General features: G+C 39.1%; 1 pseudogene; it reads left to right on the top strand.

Moving 5' to 3' along the window:
- The first annotated feature begins 784 nt into the window (after positions 1-784).
- LOC122136015 lies at positions 785-6,614 on the top strand (annotated as a pseudogene).
- Positions 6,615-7,731: the final 1,117 nt, after the last annotated feature.

Here is a 7,731-nt window from a genome sequence, read left to right as displayed (position 1 = left end):
GGTAAAAAAAATAGGCAGAAATCATGTCTCCTTTAGACAACTAAGTTTGTGACGTGTTCTGCAGGCGCTCTCTTATACTCTCTTATACTACTCATGGGCTACGTGGGCCAATAGCTTTCACACGTGCTTCAGACATCGGTCCTGCTGGCCACATTCCCCACAGTGTCCGCTAGAGCAGTGCGTCTCCAGGGGGGTGCGCCAGAGATAACTTACACCAGGGTTAGGGAGTAATGGAATACATGTAACGGCATTATGTAATCAGGATACAAAAATCTAGTAACCGTAATTCGTTACAGTTACATAAAAAAAGTATTGACTCGGAGAAGAGGGGGCCTTGGAGTAAAAAAAGGTTGAGAACCACTGCGCTGGAGGATGCACCGTCTCGTTCCCTCTTGGGGAACCATGCTTGCATGCCTCTCTCTCTGTGTGTATGTGTGTTCAGTGTGTGTGTTCTCAGTAACAGGGGTCATTTTTCTATCATTCTTTCTATATGTTGTCATGGTCCCTAAGGTTGTGGGTTCGAGTCTCGGGCCGGCAAAAACCACGACGAGGTGCCCTTGAGCAGGCACTGAACCCCCAACTGCTCCCCGGGCGCCGCAGCATAAATGATACCACTGCTCCGGGTGTGTGTTCACGGTGTGTTTGTTGTGTGTGTGTTCACTGCTCTGTGTGTGTGCACTTTGGATGGGTTAAATGCAGAGCACGAATTCTGCACCATACTTGGCTGAATGTCACGTAACTTTTTTTTTTTTTTTTCACTTAACTAGTTCTCTGTGTGTGTGTGTGTGTGTGTGTGCAGTCATAGGCACCATGCGGGATCTGAAGCGGAAGGATAAGTTAGTTGAAGCGGCGGGAGACGCATACGGGAAAACTCTGTCTCTGCTCACACATGGACGTCTGCAGTGATGCAATCTGTCAAACAGTGTGTCGACAGCATCAAAGATAGACATATAGATATACTGAGTGAGTACAAAACACACACACATGGTCACATACGGATCTGTGTTTAAAGTGGATTGTGTTCATCCGCGCTTAGGTTACATGACCAATTTAGACTAAGCAGTTGAAATAAGTCTTTCACAGTTACTTTCAGCCTTGAGCGTCCTGCAGTGTTCATCTGTCTGGTACACAGTTACACACATCACTGTCTGTAAAAGAAAAGAAATGCTGTTAATCATGAGTTCTGAATCGTCAGATTAACAGTGATCAGTGAACTGATTCATACTGACACTGCTGTTGAATCGACTCACTCCTGAATCTGTAACTCCACTTTTCTGTGAGAAGTACTGCTGACAGAGAAGTAAAATAGAGTAAATAAAGGGATGCAACACAATAAATCATTAAGTAATTAAGAAGAAAGGCCTGTTCCCACCAAGACCAATGTTTGCTGTGAAGATCTGGTGCAATAATCATTTTTAATTTGAATGAAGTATATTTTTATTTATAGTGAAGAAGAAACAGCACTTCATTTGAAATACAATAAATGAATTAATATACAATAAACAAATTAAAAATCTGTACCAGACGCTCTTTCTCTGTCCTCTTGTATTTCATGTTGTTTGATAAACATCATAGTGGATATAAAAACACATGTAAATGCTGTTTGACTTTGTTTGTTCTCTGTTTTAGAAATGAAAGGTTGCCCAGTACCGGCCCTTGTGTCTGTGTTTAGGACAATGAATACATAATTAAAATCAACTATGACAAACATCAGTCATAGCACATCAAACCAACATGAAAGTATTAATAAAAAAGAAAAAATTGCATATATCATTGTTCTTGTGTACCTTTGTATTTGTGATTTTTCCTTGCACAATACATCCAGCCAGAGAGTCAAACTCACTTTACAACGTGAGTTTATATCTTGCATTTCTGACTTTTTTCTCACAATTCCAAGTTTCTATATAAACTCAGAATTGTGAGGAATAATGTCAGAATTGCGATATATTAACTTTTAATCATGAGAAATTAAGTTACAATTATGAGATAAAATGTTACAATTACCTTTTTTACATTTTTTCATTCCATGTGAAACTGAACATTTGTGTCACTTGTGTCACAGCAGATGAAGTAGCTGTGATCTGTGTGTTTGTAGTTAATAACGCTGGCGTGGGTCTGGTGGGGCCGGTTGAGGCTCTCAGTATGGATGACATGATGAAGGTGTTCCAGACTAATTTCTTTTGGTGCGCGGTTCGCATGATTAAAGAGGGTGATGCCTGACATGAAGAGGAGACGCTGACCGGACACATCATCGTCATCAGCAGTGCGATGGGCCTGCAGGGTAAACACTGAGCGTTCATTCACTATATATTATTATTTTCATTTCATTTGTGGAGTTGAAGAATTCTTCCTAAGGTATTACCTCTACTTGAGGATTATTGATAATATTGATCAGATAGACACTGTAGAAGAGCTCTTCATGTTGATGGAAACCAATGATCTGCTGAATGACAAACACGTGCAAACATCAGTGTACAGAAATATTTACAGCTTAAAGCCAATAAATAGAGCAAATAAACATGATGAGAGACATACAGATGTGACTCGTGTTGCTCTTCACAGGTGTGGCGTTTAATGATGTTTACTCTGCTTCAAAGTTTGCCATAGAGGGGTTCTGTGAGAGTCTGGCCGTCCAGCTGCTCAAGTTCAACATCACGTGAGTTTCTCTGCATTAGCTGATCATTCTGACACTTCTGCTTTTCATCTTCTCATTTACACTTACTGTCACTTGATGTCTTAAGCATGTGACACTTTTTGACTCGTTTCATCAGTGATCAAACAACATAAACATTAACAGAATCACAGCGATAGAGTGTGATGGGTCCCTCTGGTGGTCTGGAGAAGCTGTTACTTGTACAAACCCAATGAAGATCACAGATCAGGGACTAAAGAGAGGCTTAGAGCCACAAGGGACAATAAAATGACTTAAAAGTATTTAAAATCAGAAAGAAAAAAAAAAGATTTAAAATAAGCTAAAACAACTAAAAATCAAGATATAAGCTGAAAAACATTCTCATTTGTTCTTCATTTAAAGAATCAAGATTCCCATTTCCAAACTAACATCAGATGTATGTAGGAAACAGGGAATACTGTGGCATTGGAAAACATGGTTGTGAGAAAACTTTAAAAGCATGATTTCTGGACCAGAGAAAGTCATAGAAATTATGAATTGTGTCAAGTTTAAGATAAATGTTTTTTGGTTACAAATCGATGAGGAATTGATATTTGTGAGTAATGTTTTGTTATGTGGGTGGTTTGTTGTTTGTATAATGATAATTATTTTGTGTATTTGGTGTAATGAAATGTGTTTATGTGGTTTAAGTTTCAAAAACATTATTTTCCACATACTGTACATTATTGTTGTTTCTCATCCATGCCCCGCCTTCTGAAATGCGTCATTTTTTACCAAAAGCTCATCAGTCCAAAAAGCGAGGTGTGCTCTGATTGGCCAGTTATCCAGTGCTTGTGATTGGCTAAAGACCTCAAGCGTGTGATGGAAAGTTACGCCCCTTGCCATACTGTGATGCGTGTTCCGGTCAGAACACCGTAGCGCAGAGACAATAACAATAAAACCCATTACAAATGAGGTATTTTTTGCATAATTACTGATTATAATGACTTATACTGTCTTTTTACACATTGCATCGCACCGCATAAAGATAAAACACGTCTGCATTTTGTGCACTTCGCGGGGCACTTACGGTCGAATACAACAAAAGTCTGAAGCCATACTAGAAACATACAAAACGTGACGTAGATATGTAGGGGTGTGTTTAAACAAGGTGTTTTAGGAGAGCATGGACAAGTCTTAACTTTGATAAACAATATCTCTTTAGGTTTGAAACTTTAGTCTTTGCAACTTTACAGATCTTATCTATTCAGGGCTTGTAACACTCCAAAGAGAAAGGAAAACTTGAATTTGCATCATATGACCCCTTTAAATAAAAACCCTTATCCTGTAAACACAAATGACACGACAGTTCATTAGTCATAAGAAGTGTTGCTGATGAACAGTGAATGCTGATGAAATAATTGTTTATAACTATTTTCATCCAAACCTTAGTTTTAAAAAACAGCAGGAGTATCCTGATCTCCATAAGGGTTAAGAAGCACTGTTCTTGAGGTTGATCTTCAGAGCAGCAGTTCTTGATCTGTGTGATGCTCTCTGTTGTTGATTTGTTGATCTCTGTTATTGATGGAGGTGTGTTTGTCTGCCTGTCAGTGTGTCAATGATCGAGCCCGGGCCCGTACACACTGAGTTTGAGATGAAGATGTTTGCAGATGTTTCTAAGAAAGAGTATGTCGGTACTGATCCAGAGACGCTACACCACTTTAGGACCTGCTACCTGCCCAGTGCAGTGAACATCTTCCAAGGCCTGGGCCAATCACCTGAAGACATTGCCAAGGTCAGAAATCATGTCAGGCCCGTTCACACCAGGAACGATCGCAATAACCATGAAGTTCTAATAATCGTTCTAAGTCTATATAATAGCAAAGTCCACTATAATTAGGACAATGACATAATTTTGTTGAAATCAGTTCATTGACAATTCAGTTTATTTTAATAACTGTGTTAAGTTAATCAATTTAAGTTAATCAATTGGAATGAGTTTAATTTCTAAAACAGCTCTGGAGAAAACAGCAATGCTCGATTCAGCTCTCATCCATTACTGTCTGTGCAATCAAGTAGATAATATCTGCCAAATATTAAAGGGTTAATTCACCCGAGAATGAAAAATTTGTCCATCTTCTACTCACCCTTGAAGCATCCTAGTTGTATGTGACTTTCCTTATTTCAGAATAATCCAGTCAAAGTTATATTAAAAATTGTCCTTGCTCTTCCAAGCCTTTCAGTTGGGGGTAAGTGGGTGTTTGTTGTCAACAGTTCAGAAGACGTGAAATAAAGTGCGCACATCTGTAATAAAACATCCCTCACACGGCTCCAGGGGGTGAATAAAGGCCCCCTGTTGCGAATCCATGAGTTTTTATAAGATAAATATCTAGATTTCAAACGTAATAAACACTTTTTTACTCACTTCTGCTGACTATGGGGAACTGGAAGACGTGCAGGAGGATGTTGTAGTTCATCAGTGCTGCGTGGTTAGTGATCAGCGCGGAGAGAGAACAAGACACTGATCATGAATTAGAAGCACTAAACAAGGATTTGTAAAGAAAAACGTCGGAGGATTTCGAAATAAGCCAAGAGGAGACTGGTTTTCCTTTGCTAAAGTAAGGACACTTTGGTTACTTTGCTCCTACGCATACGTCTTCTATCTTCCGCCTGCACGTCTTCCGGTTCCCAGCAGTCAGCAGAAGTGAGAAAAAAGGGTTTATTACGTTTGAAATCTGGATATCTATTTATACACGGGCCCCCTGGAGTCGTGTGAGGGACATTTTATTACAGATGTGCGCACTTTATTTCACGTCTTCTGAATTGTTGACAACAAACACCCACCTACCCCCATTGAAAGGCTTGGAAGAGCAAGGACAATTTTTTTATATAACTTTGATTGGATTATTCTGAAAGAGGAAAGTCACATACACCTAGGATGCTTCGAGGGTGAGTAGAAGATGGACAAATTTTCATTCTCGGGTGAACTAACCCTTTAAGTATCCCCAACTAAACAAGCAGGTGGCAGTGCCAAAGAACTCAAACTCCATCGGTGACAGAACTTGAGAAAAGAAAACTTTGGAGAAACTAGGCTTAGTGAGGGGAACAGTTCTGCTCTGGCCAGATAAATGAACATGGTGTGTTTTAATTCCAGGCTGCAACACAAATCAGATTGTGAATTGATATTATTCAGTATATTCATTCAGTTCCTTCTCTTTAATCATAGGGATACATAACACCAGCCTTTGGTAGGGAATTAAAGTTTGCCAAAAGGTCTGTGCAAAGGACTTGCCTGGTTCTCCTGGTCTTTCTGTATCATGTACAGGAAAAGAATCAGTCCTAGTACTGAGCCTTGCGGTACTACATACTGAACTTGTGATTGATATGATACCTCTTTATTTAATGCAAACCGATGACGGTCAGATTATTACAATTTGAACCATTCCAGTGCAATTCCACTAATGCCAACAGGATTTTCGAGCCTATTAAAAAAAAAAAGTGGTCTATAGTGTCAAATGCAATGCTATGGTCCAGTAACACTAAATGAAAGATAGCGTAAGCTCTCTTTAATAATGTAATGAGGATGCAAATTGAAAGCACTCTGTGTGTCTCTGTCTCTGCAGTGCACTAAGAAGGTGATCGAGTCGCCGCAGCCTCCGTTCCGTAACCTGACGAATCCTCTGTACACTCCGATCATAGCGCTGAAGTACGCGGACGAGACGGGCAGCCTGTCTGTTCACACCTTCTATCACATGCTGTATAATCTGGGAGGAGTCATGCATGTTAGTCTAAACATCTTGAAGTGCCTGAGCTGTGGATGCTTACGGAAACGAGCCATCTCACCAACCTAACACACACTCATACTTGTAAATGTGGTTTACGGTGACTCTCATAGGTGTCATGGTTTTTAAACCGCACAAACTGTATATTCTGTCCCCTAAGCCTACCCCTAAAGGAAGTGTCCTCATAAACCATGTTTATTAAAACATTTGTATCCTAATAAGCCATGTATCCAAGAGCTCTCTCTCTCTCTCTCTCTCTCTCTCTCTCTCTCACACACACACACACACACACACACACACACACACACATTTTCCAGTGGTTATGAATCATCTTGTCTAATACTGTGTCCTAACTACAATAGATGCGACAAGATTCTAGCGACAAACAATTTGGCTGTCCACACCAAAGACGACACAACACGATATTTGATTGACAGAATCAATCAAATATCACAGCCAATCAAAAGCGAGTGTGGGCGGGCTCTCTCTGGAAGCGCACTGCACTTGCAAAGAAATGGATAAGTTTATAATCTAATTCATAAATATTATTAAATGTACATACTGAATGACTGATACCATCTTGTTATGGAATATGCTTGTGAGTTCACATTGAGTTTGCAGGGTTTTTTTAGATCTGAGGTAAACTATCTGCTGGCACCTTCAGTATGGCTATAAATGTCACAAAATATGATATTCAAACTCACTTTTAACATTAAATAAAGCACATAATCAGTACCTGAGATTATCACTGTCATAGTTTGTATGTTGTTGCTACAGACGCATCATCTCATAAATATAAACCGTTTCTAAAATAGAAATTTTGCATGTCACCATGAGAAACAGTTGTGACATGCTTTGATCTCACCGCCACGCGGTCACCTGGTTCATGAGGCTGTCAATAGTACTAAACATCTCGCTCTGTCAATCTATTTGAATGGGATTAATCGGGACAGACAACGGTTTCACTATATTTGCAGCGATTTCTAGTAATTATTAACACATAATGCGCATTGATCGTGCATGAATAACTACGCTGACTACGCTTTACAATAGCATTTTATTCTGGAGAATGAAACCGCATTATATCTCATACTCCTTGGCAGTCAAATGTGATCAAACACCTTATGTGTAACTTTTAACCAATAAAATAACTGTACTACATTTTAGCTCAGTCCTGTTTAGTTAATTTGAAGAGATTATGGTACTAAATAATATGCGCAATAATTATGATCCATGAATAACCATTTAAATATAACATTTTCTAATAGGCCTATGCTTATTATTTATATTACAATAAGTGTAGTATTTAGGGTTAAAATAGAGAAAATATTTTTTAAT

This window comes from Cyprinus carpio, chromosome B1 (assembly GCF_018340385.1).
Source record: "Cyprinus carpio isolate SPL01 chromosome B1, ASM1834038v1, whole genome shotgun sequence".
NCBI lineage: Eukaryota > Metazoa > Chordata > Actinopteri > Cypriniformes > Cyprinidae > Cyprinus > Cyprinus carpio.
Note: the sequence above shows the minus strand (reverse complement) of the source record. Positions and strands in the feature narration are given on the sequence as shown.